Source organism: Pelodiscus sinensis, chromosome 3 (assembly GCF_052426305.1).
Source record: "Pelodiscus sinensis isolate ZL-2025 chromosome 3, ASM5242630v1, whole genome shotgun sequence".
In the NCBI taxonomy this organism is placed as follows: Eukaryota; Metazoa; Chordata; order Testudines; family Trionychidae; genus Pelodiscus; species Pelodiscus sinensis.
The window spans coordinates 150,739,175-150,751,583 of NC_143054.1; the positions used below are offsets into that span (position 1 = coordinate 150,739,175).

The 12,409-nt window shown below is 41.4% G+C and overlaps 1 long non-coding RNA gene across 3 annotated transcripts in view; it reads left to right on the forward strand.

Moving 5' to 3' along the window:
• LOC106731469 (uncharacterized) overlaps nt 1–9,658 on the forward strand; it is a 180,900-nt gene extending 171,242 nt beyond the window's left edge. The window contains exon 5 of one of the 3 annotated variants that reach the window (XR_012902923.2): nt 8,694–9,657. This is a non-coding gene — a long non-coding RNA (uncharacterized LOC106731469). Of the gene's footprint in view, nt 1–8,530 lie in introns of all 3 variants that reach the window. The other 2 variants (XR_012902921.2, XR_012902922.2) reach the window with 2 other exon arrangements.
• Nucleotides 9,659–12,409: the final 2,751 nt, after the last annotated feature.

A 12,409-nucleotide genomic window follows, 5' to 3' on the forward strand; every position in this document is an offset into this window, starting at 1 on the left:
GAACAATGAATGCAGTCCTGTATTTCATATCTTTAATTGTCCCAAGATTTTCTTTAAAAGCACATGCATAAAAGGATGCTGAATGTACTGAGAGGGTACAGTGAGAGAAGGCCAGTGCACTAGTAAATGGAGAGAAGCCCAGAAGCAATGACAACAAAAGTGGTAAGGACGGCTTTCTAACACAACATTTATAAAAGAGGGAACCGTAAAAAGGCAGCAATTCTTGACTTAGCCTTGAGTTTCACAATGAATGTGATTACAAAAAATGAGTGCAAGAGCATTCACACAATGATGAAATCCAGTTGGCTTTATAATTAGGACTTAATGCGACCAAAATTGGGACATTGAATTTCAGCAGAGCAACATTTGGATAGAATGTCAGGAGTATTGATTGAAAGGTAAAAAGATAGAGACAGGGGATTGAAAGGGCTCACAGAGAAATTATGATGTGCTTATATGGTCTTCCTAGTAGTTAAGAAATATGAGGCCAGATCCTCCATGGTGAGAATTGGTGTAACTCCATTAAAATCAATGATAGAGTTAGAAGATGGTGCTGTCTGAAGCGTCATAAATGTCTATCCGTATGTTACCTGCATCCTGCTGAACTTTAATCCGTGTGATCTCAGTCACTGGAGCTATACCATTTATGCCAGCAGAAGATCTGGCCTTAGAATTTTTTTTAAAAAAAGCAGTGTAAATTATCTAACTATTTTATTTATAATAAACTTCTTGCTAGAGTAACTGTCAGATCTGCATTATGACAGAAATGGTTCTAGAGGTTTTGCATATATGGCATAGTTTTATTTTTACTGGTGATTATTTTAAAAATATCTTACTGTGTTAGAGTCTGATCCACAAGCATTTACATCCATGACTAATTTTATTTGTGTACATAATCCCCTTGGAATCAATGGAACTACGTATGGGGGGAAAAAAAAAATCACACGCGTCACTTGTTTCAGGACCACGTCTTGTTTTCTCAGGTGCAGTGTCACGCTCATGATTTTAAAGCAAATCACACAAAATTTAGTGCTTGTCTTAAAGCCTCTCCCCTGGAGTCATCTGAATATAACAAAGTCTCAGCTTTCATTTTTAAAGCATGTTTCTAGTCCTAGTGATTGTGGTGAAATGCTGAAAAATATGAATCCTGAAGGTGAAAAATCCAGAAGGCAAATGAAAACAGCTCCTCGTATATTATTAAAATCTCATGATTTTGGGGTGCTGACTCATGACTGAGCACTGGGATTGGGAATATTGAGTTTCTATAAAGTAATATGTAATGTGGCAATGTAGCACTGGACCAAATCAGGCAAGGAGAAAAGAAGAATGATGATTTAAAGGAGATCCTGTAGGAAAATGATCAGGACAATGAGTGCCATGAAAGGATTTGTTTAAATAAGACTTCAAAATATGTCCATACTGCACAGTTGTAAATGTGAGCTAGAATTATGAGGACTTGTATGCATGATGAAAGAGATGCAAAGAGCTGGAAAAGATGCTTGGGAAATACATTGGAATGTAATGGTTGGAATTATAGTGACAGGCAGGACAATATATCGGAAAACTTTTAAAGATGGAACAAGCCAGTTGAAGTCACATGAATTTGTGGAGTTTCAGATTTTAAGTACCCAATTTGAAACACATTGGTCCTTGTTATCAGGGAGGCTGAGCACCTGCAGCTTCCACTGACACAGGCTGGAGTTGTTGCCCTCTGATCCAGCCATACCCAAGGTTCGGATGGATGTTCCAGGACCAGGGAGCCCCGGATGAGGGCTGGTGGCTGGGCTCTATGCATCTGGGCTGCCAGTAGCAACCCAGCTAGCCTGCTCAGTGGGGCTGTAGCCTGACATGAAACAGCAGGGCTGCCCGGTGGGACCCGGAGCCTAGTGCATGGCAGCAGGGCTGCCCAGCAGGACTAGGAGCCCATTACGCAGGAGGAGCTGGGTTGGAGCTGGGCTGCCCAGCTAAGCAGGGAATTGGCGAGGAAGACCAGCAGGGCAACGGGCTGGCACTTGCGGGGTGCGTATGTGTGTGTGTACAAGAGGCCAGTGACCAGTCAAGGGCTGGGAGGGCCAGGAGAAGAGGGGCCAGATATAAGCTCCCCTCGTACAGCAGAATCCTTCATCTGGGACCAGTCATGTCCCAAGTGTACTGGACCAGGGAGGTCCAACCTGTACTTATCTCATAGGGACATTTTGAAAATTAATTCGTGTCAATCTCTTGGAGAGTTTTACATGCAAGAGATGGACAAGATAAAAGTGTTACTAAATTATTATCTTAAAAGGCACTAGCAGCAGAGATCGATAGTAATGAGCTGGTATCTTCTGCAGGACATATTCAGTTACCAACACAAGGCCTTCAGTCAGAAGCAAATAATAAGACATGATGATGATTGTCCTTTTGGTGTGGTAAAGGATAACCCCTCCTCCATGGGAAAGTTTAACTGGGTGTTGATAGGGGAACAGTGGAACCTAAATATTTATCACAGAGGGTACACGCTGGGGTTTTGCTAATGAAGGAACAGTAAAAATATTGAGTGGAAATAAAAGCAAATTAAACTTTATTTTTCTGTGCTTTGGTTATTTGTCTTTAACAGTAATAACCAAAGAATACCTAGGTTGATAGTATATTATCATTTATAGTTAAGAAAGGAAGTCCTTATATAAAATGAAATTATGAACCAAACCTCAACTGTTATATTCCTGACACTCCCAAGATAGTATTGAGTTTTTTGACTGGTTCTCTTAAACCAGCATTTTTTATAGATAAGGCAGAAGCAACTAGATGTATAATGGTTTGTGCATTAGCAAAGCAGTTATTCTTAGACTCAGCTTATTCTTCTGTTTGCATATAGTAACCTGTGGTGACCAGAAGCTATTATTTCCACAGGACACAATAACAACCAGAAGCATTAACTCACACAATGGAGGAAGAACACAAATGCATTATCTGATGACCTCCAAGATAATGTAGAGCATCGCTGTTCAAAAAAGTTTTGAAACTGGTGTGCAATATACTTGTGTTTAGTCACTCAGAGAAATGTGCTCCTGGGATTTGATTTGCTTTGACCTTCAAGGGGACTGAGTGTTTCACACATGCCATAGTTAGAGAGGTTTCCACATCAGTGGAAGGAAGGTTTGGAGTGAATAGGTAGGGAAGGCAGAGCAGTGTAGGAGAGATGGTGGCAAACAATGCAGTGAAGCAATCTCAGTGATTTGTAATTCCCAGGGAGTCTATGTTATTAAATAGAGTTGGCTAAAGAAGTGCACTGCCAGGACTTCACTAGCCACCCACTGTTCCATAATGGACCAACCCCAGTCCTTGTGTTGGCAGAGAAAGCTCCATTGATTTCAGTGGAGTTACACTTTCATACACTAGCACTGACTTTGGCTCAGTTAGGGAGGAAAGAGTTGAAATGAGGCCTTGTAAGAGTAAAGCAAGAGGTGCAGATGAGAGGGTAAGAACAGGGAGAGCTAGATGCACAAAGGAGATTTAGGGTCAGTTTACAACACTTCATTTTAGCTTCCCTGGAATTCACAGCTTGAGTTAGGTACCAAGCTCCTATACAAGGCATGGGGAGAGTCAAATGCCTAAGAATAGGAATCCCAAAAGCCAGCAAGTGGAATGAGGCACCATGTAAGCTTACCAATACAATGCAGAAGAAAGGAGTGTAACATAAGCCCCGCCCTTTGCGCTGGAAGGCAGTACCTATTTTCTGTTCCACTGTGTATAAAGTAATTAAATATTCACTAGAGCAGGGCCATTGTCCCAGGTGAATGCTCTAACCACTGAGCTATAGTGTCATTCTTTCCCCCTATGTGATCCAGTGAATATTTAGGTGTTGATACAAAGTGCAAGAGCTGCAATAGGAGAAAAGGAGAGCAATTCCTCATGCCCACTGTTAGAAGCCCTTACTTGGGAGGTGAGACCAAGACGTGGGTTGACATCACTGTTCCACATCAGACAGAACTGGACCTTGAATATGAATCTCCCACATTGTGTGTGGGGTAGGGAAGTTGTTGTAATCTCTGAACTAGGGGTAAAAAGGCGGAGATCTGCCAACACCTCCTCATCCACATCCTAATCTGGTAGGCGTGGCCCGAGATGGCCTCTGAGAGCACTTATTGGGTTGGATCCCACAGGAAAGACAGGTGGGAGAACGCCTAGTTTGTGAATCCTGCCAGGGCTTAGGTCTGACCCAGCTATTAGATGTCAGGATATAAGTGGCTATAAGCATGACCATCAGCAGAAACGTGGACACCTGGGAAATGTATGTGCCTACGCAGGTAAGTGGCAGTTGAAAGCAGGTTTTGAGGATCTAAACAATGGATTTAAATACCTTAAGTAGCTGTTAGGCACCTAAATCCCTTTGTGGGTCTAAGAGGAGGCAAAAGTCTGCAGATTGAATGGGAAACTGAGAGAAAGAACCCAAATATTAACTCTGCCTTATATTGATATGTGTTATTATGACTGAAGCATTTTAGTGTTTGTTGCCCCCTGATTAGTATAAACTGACTTTAAAAAAAATACATTTGGTTTTTTATCATGCTTTTCTCCTCTTAATATCATTGAAGGGCAGAGTTAAGGATATTTGGGTGTCTTAACTGTGCTGTTCTTACCTTAATAGTGATTTCTTTTAATTGAAATTTTAACACTACTTCCTGGCTAGGTAAGGCTTGGCTTTGGGATTGTTACAGAATCTCTGTAACATAGTTTGCCCTTTTTATTGGTACATACTCAGAACCTTAACTCCATCTCCATTTTCCTGTACCAGCACTAAACAAGAAACTAGTAAGAGAATGCTACCATAGCATATGGCCAATGATGCAGTATTAACTTCAAATAATTTTTTTTCTTTTTTTAACTGTTAAGGACAGGCTTATCACTACATCAGAACAACTCCAAGTTCAAGAGGGTACCAGACAATTGAGCTGGGTTTACAGCTGTTTTGCATCACCCAGATAGTACAAAGGTACAGAAGTGTAGTGGAGAATCTGCCCCTTAATTGGTAAGTGACTAATTCAGGTAGAGGGCTGGCTTTGGAAGACAGCTCCTATGTGAAGTGGGGATGTGATAGGAAGAGTCTAGCTACAAGGCTGAGTATCTCTAGCAACAGTGCCATGGGGACCCTTTCTAGCACTGAAGTTACTATGCAGACAGATCAATTTTAAGAGCAGAGACAGCTGGCTCAACTATTCCACCAAAGATTTAAGTTGGTCAAAAATTTTCCATGGAAACAAATTTTTGTGACCCTTCAGGTTCAACACATTTGCATCAAATTGTAGGTGGGTTCCAAAGGAACTCTGCCTAGCAGGCAGCTGGGGAATCCCAGTTTCCCAGGTCCATGGCTCTGCAACAGCCTGACCATGCACTCTGCAGTGGGGTAGGGGACCTGGATGTCCAGGGACCTCTGGCTCTCCTGAGCACAGTTCACCACCGGTGCATGTGTGGCTGGAATTTTGCCCTCTGCAGGGACAATCTGGTGAAATCCTTCATCTGGCTCTTAATCCCAAATGAAGGGGGGTGCTTGACACGATTAGAACTGTGCTGTTAAGTGAAAGACATTGAGTTCTTGCGCATCCAGTTCCTAGAGCAGCAGTTCCCAATCTCTGAGTTGGGACCCCAAAAAAGTTTGAGACCCTGTTTTAATGGGTTTGCCAGGCCTGTGGTTAGACTTGCTAGGGCCCAGAACTGAAGCAGGAGCCCCTCCACCCGGCACTGAAGTCAAAACCTTAGCCCCTCTGCCCAGGGTCCAAACCCAAACCCCTCCACTCAAGCTGGTGGGGCTCAGTTTACAGGCCCCCTTCCTGCGCTTGGGCTTTGCTCCCCATCTGGGGCAGTGGCTCTTGGGTGGGCTCAGGCTTCAGTCCCTCCTCCTGGGGTCATGTAGTAATTTTTGTTGTTAGAAGGGGGGTCCAGTGCAATGAAGTTTGAGAACCACTATCCTAGAGCAAATCAGGCTGTGTTATGTGAGAGACTTATTAAAAACTATGCCAGGCAGAGGTGCTTAGTAGTAGGGTTATGGCTGGACTTGAAAAGGCAAGATCAGTATAAAAACGGTCAGAGAAGAAGTCTGCAATCGTTAAGGAGAAGTTAAGATGGGAGCTTTTGTTCCATGGACATTTAGAAAGGCTAGATCTTGGAAATATTCTGGAGGAAGCAGCAGCAAGATTTGGATAAGCCTGCATGCATGGTGTTAAAGAGGGAGGACCGAATCATGTCTGACACCCACATGATTGTCCTGGGACAGTGTTGATGTCAGTGATGAGATAGGCAGGAAAAGCAGGGCTTGGGAGATGAGTTCAGCTTTAGCCATGGGAAGTTTAAATTGATGATAGCACACACAGGAGAACCTGTCTGAAAGACAGGCCAATATGAGGGACTGGACGGAGGGAGACAGGTTAGATGCAGACAGATGAGTGTGTGAGTTACCAGATTAAAGGAGGCAGCTGAAGTCATGGGAATGGATAAAAGCACCTAGAGACTGTAGATAAGAAAGCAGACTGGACCAAGGACAGAGCCTTGGTGGATACCCTATGAAGGGAGCAGGAAAAAGGTGGGAAAGAACACAGCAAATTAGACACCGAAGGAATAATTAAGAAGGTAGCCAAAAAACTAGAAAAGAATAGAGTCTCAGGGTATGTCTACGCTAGCTCGTTAATTTGAGCTAGGTAGGCAAATCAGGCAAATAAATTCTTAGTTCGGATTAACTTTAAACTGACGCATGTAGCCATGGGCAGTTCATTCGAACTAAGAGGGATTTTAAAATGGCAGCCGGACGGGAACATGCAAATAAAGCCCAGGATATTTAAATACCAGGCTTCATTTGCAACTCCTGTTGCCTGATTTGCCCACCTAGTTCGAATTAACGAGCTAGTGTAGACATACCCTCAGAAGGTAAAGGAGGAACAGATTTCAAGAATGATCAATGTATAATCCATGATGCCAAAAACAGCCAAGGAGCAAAACTCAGTGGAACAGGTGGGAAAGAAGAGTGGAGTGGGAAGAGGGCAAGGTCATGAGAGATCTTGTTCCTTTCTTTTTTTATCCAACATTTTTATCAATATTTCAAACACCACTCTGATCAAAATAATCATTTTTTAAACAGCAAATGCCTTCCTTTAGAACAATGCAAAATGGAAACAACTTCAAAATGTTGACCTATTCCACAAAGTCATTTTTCTTATCTTTTTACCAGGTTTACTCATAGGCTTAAAGTTAGGCATGTGCATAAGGACTCTGACATATTGGGACCATAATAATGACATATTTGACTAGACTAGTGGTGCATCTAGTCCAGTATCCCATTTCTGAGGCTATGTCTACATTACAAGCCAGGGTATCATTCCCCTACTTGGGTTCATGTACTCGCACTAGGTCTCAAAAGCTAGTGTGAGTAACAACAGCAATGTAAAAAATCTTCAGAGGGGTAGCCAAGTTAGTCTGTAACAGGAAAAACTTAAAAAACAGCAAATTATCTAGTAGCACTTTGTAGACTAACAAAACATGTAGATGGTATCATGGGCTTTTGTGGGCACAACCCACACTTCTCCAGATGTAGCCAGGGTAGCACAGGTAGCAGTCACCAGAGGCATGTTCAGTCCAAATGAAGCTAAGCCATGTATCTGTTCCTACTGCCCACGGCACTTTGACTACACTGCTAGTTATACTTGTACAGGCTCAATGAGAGTTAACGTGTGTGCATTTCAGTAGGGGAATCTCACTTCTAGCTCATATCTTAGATGTGACCTAGCAGTGGCTCATTCTAGGTGTTGAGAAGGAAGATGCCTGAAACCCTGTACTGAAATAAGCTATCAACAGATAGAGCTTCTCTACAAATAACTGTGTTCATGAGTTTAATATCACTTTAAACTGCCCAGGTTTAATTGTTTTGCATTGATTCTTTTTAAAAATAAAACATTTTTTTCCATCAGTGGCTTGTTTCTCCTGTTTCCTCCATTTACAGCTCATAAGTGTGGGTCTTGCCACATGTGTGTGGACCTATTCCCCACCCTAGGGCTGCTAGACGTTTTTAGAGATGTGTTATTTCCATGACAATGGCAAGTGCTTTGCATAACTCCCATTGAGTCATCAGCAATTCAGAATCAAAACCAGACTGGGAGTGCCATGACTAGGAATACAATAATTAATTAAATGGGATTTTTGAAGAAAATAGCAACAAGAATAGGGTGTGACCACACCAGTGGAAATCAAGCTGGATTTTTGTGAACAGGGGCTTGGAATGGACAGCAAAGATTAGAAGAAGCTTTGAGACAAAGTTGGCCAAAAATATACTGTGGCAGAACTGCTCCTAAGTCCAAAGGAAAGGGGCTGCAGATGGGCTTTCTCTCATCCTAAAATGTGTTATTTTCCTTGTTGCATGGTATTTAAAGGCATAAAATACTTTTATCAAAACTGCTTTTCAAGGCTAAATGGCATTAAAAATGTTTTCTCTAGCCTGCCTTGCTATTTAGAAGAGCATGCTATTTCTTTTTAATTTGCTCACTCATTCCTGAATAACTTTTCATAGGACTCCAGACACTGCAGTGTGACAGCTAAACCAAGGAACATCGGATGCGATGGAATTGCTCTACAAGCAACCTTGCCAAAGGCCCTTTTGCTGCACAAAGCTGGCTCTATCTTTGTATATTGAGGGAGCTAAATCAATGTTAAATGCTTGGCTCTTTTCACAGGACAATGACCAGGACCTAAGCTGCGTCCTTCCTTTTTGATTGACACTTGAAACGTTGAGTTGGAATCAGCCAGAGGCACTGCTACAAGCTTGAAGCCTCTGCTGGGGATAACAACTGGTGACATCTGCAGAAAGGCCGACAAAAGGCAGTTGAAAGCTGTGTTTGTTGCTTTCCCCTCTCAGATCTCCTCCCTTTCATGGAGCTCCTTACTTGCTTTAATATTATGATTCAGCACCTGGCTCTTTTGAACCTTGCTTTAAACTTCAAAAGGCGAGGTGGTATTAACAAACATGAAACGAAAAAGTGGCGGTAGTTTGATTTACTGTTGTCGTCTTATCAAGGGGGTTTTTTGTCACCAGCTGCCACTTTCTGTCATCTTTGGAACCATTATCATTTCTCTAAAATCTAAAAGACTCCACTTAATAACAGCTTTGAATACAGGCAGGATCTGTAACATACACAGTTCTGGGGATGACAGGACCATCAAATGAAAAGAAAGATGTTGCCAAAAAAAAAAAAATTAAAACAAATAAAAGCTGTAGTACTTTTAAGTGACCTTGATTTCAGAATTAAACAAATCAAACCAAATTCTATTGTTCTTTTTGAATTCCATTTTACACTTTCCTTGAGACGTTTCTTTTTGTTCTCTGGACTAAAGAAAAACCAAACCAAACCTCGGCTTCCATTAAATTGCTCTGCACACAGTCAGCCCTGGGATCACAAAAACACCGTGAGCTCCCCACTTGTAAAACATACAATGCTAATTACCATTCTCATTTCACTGACATCCTAGCTCAACACTGAAGGGTAAAAACTTCACATTGAAATCTAGATGGAGACCTGAAACACTGAGGTAACTAGGGCAAAACCACTACTCTCAAAGCTGTGAAACTGGTTTAATTCATCATGTTTTCCTAGTCCTGAGATATTACAAGTTCTAACCTTCTCCACGGCAACCAAGCTGACCTCCAGCCTCCAGCACAGAACCTAAAATGCCTCTTACATCGCTAAAATTCCAGTGTACTGTATACAACTGGGTACTGACATTTATATGCACATTGCAATCTTTCCTTAGTGGGATCCTCATTCATATTTTATTTCAAATGTCATATTAGCTTTAGAAACAATTAAAAATTAGCTAGAGAGAGCCATTCCTCCTAGTGATTTCTGAGATCTTTTGAAATTAGGTAACAAATTCACCTTTACATGTAGTTTCTACCCATCTTATTTTGGCGTTCTTCCCCATTGTGTAATGTTTTACGTGACTGCAAAGTGAGTGCAAACTGCTACTAAAATGCTGTTCTGCACTCAACTTCCCCAGCTGTTGTGTTTTATGCTCATTTGCACCAAATTTATACACATGCACATAACTACACGAGCTACAAGACAGGGTGACTCAGGCCCTCTGTGTCTATTTTAAAATGGTATAAACGTTATATCTGGAATTTTGGCAGATCCCAGTATTGACCTCTGCGCTATCACTTACTGTGCCATTGGATCACTGGGCTCTTTAGGAAGGGGCTGTTTATGGAGCGGCAGCATGAACAAATACCTCCTGCTAAATAATTTCATTGCCAAAGACACATGTGTGTCTAGCCAGCTTGGGAAGAAAACTACTAACAAAGTTTCCTACAATCTTAAGCCCTCTATGGTGCAAAAATGCCTGTCATCTGATATAGTAAAGAGCAAGGTAGGTGAGGGACGGGGTTGTGATCTGGGTGAGGGGTTTGGGTGTAGGATGCCAGTGCTGAGTTGACTTGTCTTGAGCTGGGAGGTGAAAAACTCAAAATAATTGCTGTCTTCTGATGCATGTACATAAGCCCATTAGTGGTTATTTCTATACTTGTATGTATTACATGTGAATGCCCTATTGCAAGGTAGACAGTGAAATGTCTATGAAATGTAGATATGTATCTCATAATCCCAGAGTAAGAACCTGCACCATAGACAGGATCATCTCAGTGCATTGGGTCTAGTGTAACAAGTGCAGGAAAAAAACAGTTGGGCCAATTATCAACTTAAACTCTGACGCTGTCTTCATTGATGGATGCTGGAAATAGGAAAATAGAAGTAATTTCCCCGCTGAGATGTGTGACTCCAAGACAAAAGATAAGAACCTTCAGAAGAAACGAAGGGAGATCACGATGCTGAAGCCAGAGGGTCTGGAGCCTGACAAGGGATCTCAAGGTGAAATCCTCTTTTAAACCTCCAGCTCCAAAGCTCATGATAAGATCCAGGATTAGAACTGCTATAAATTTCTTCGAGCAAGGGAAGAATAAGAATGAGAAACAAAAATGGAGGATCTGAGGAAAGGGCCTATTGCCCATCAGAAGGGCCATATCGCTAGTGAGGCAAGCTAATGAGGGGAGCTAGGGCCTCTATAAACTTTAGTACAGGACCAAAATTATCCCTGTTGGAGGAGTAGGGGTTAAAGGTGCTTCATTAGATTTGGAAGGGGATGTAGGAGGAAAGGGAAATGAGTAGTGTCCTCACCTAGAGCCTGGTTTATGTCCAGAACCTTCAAGGTGTTTTGATCCTAGGGCACTACAATTTACATTAGCTACATGGAAGTCACTGATGCTGAGTTTGCCAGAGTGTACAGAACAGGGCAATTGTAGTGATTCCCCCTGTCTTCTTCTGTTGGTCAGAAGTAGTGATATGAAGTGAGAATATTCTCTGGAGAATATTCTCTGAGAACGAGAATATTCTGAGAATATTCTCCAAACGATTATTTCCCGAGAATTTTTGAGAATTTTCTAATTTTTCATTTCCTCTTGAACTAACATATTGTATTCAACTTTTAGAACACCCTGAATGTTAAAGAGCTTTCTTCATCATTTAAGATAGTTTGAGAACGTTATAGAACGTTCCAGAATGCTGTGGAACCTTCTAGAACATTCATGAGTCAGGAATTCTGACTGTTATGAAACTTTCTGGAAGCATCACAAAAGGCATATAAAGAGGCAATAACACATTTATTCTCTTTTGTGAAAGGTGTAATTGTGTTTTCATCAGTATGAAAAGGAGAACTAAGCCTAAAAGTGATGTGTGGGATTATTTTCTTCATAAAACAGTTAAAGTCAAAGTGTTATATGAATGTAAGTACTGCAAGGCTGAATACATCAGAAATACAACAAGGATGAGAAAGCATATTTCCAATTGTTTGAAGACCCCTGCTTATATCAAGGAAAAGTCAACAAAATTCTCAGAGTCCAGAAGCAGATCACCTCAACCATCAGCTGCATCAACATCTATAGAACATTGTGATAGTGCTAGTGAATTTACATCACCACCTTCCACATCTAGTTCAGCCAAGGTGTCTCACTCTATAAGTCGCTACTTTGATTCTATGAATGAAACTGAAAATGAAGTTTTGGATAAATTTTTTGCATGAGCGATATTCTCATTGGGATCACCTCTTTCACTGGTTGAAAACGAGGATTGGAGTACTTTCATGCAAAAATTAAGACCATATTACAAGATGCCATCCAGGTACACACTTTATAACAAACTTTTAGAAGCTGAATATCGACATTTTGATGTTCTTATAAAAACAAAAATTGCTGAAGCCTTTTCTCTTGCACTGCAGTGTGATGCTTGGAGCAACCAAATAAATGAATCTGTCATAAATTTTATTATTTCAACACCCCAAACAGTGTTTTACAAGACAGTGGCAACCTATGTTGAACGCCATACTGCTGAGTAAATGGCATTCC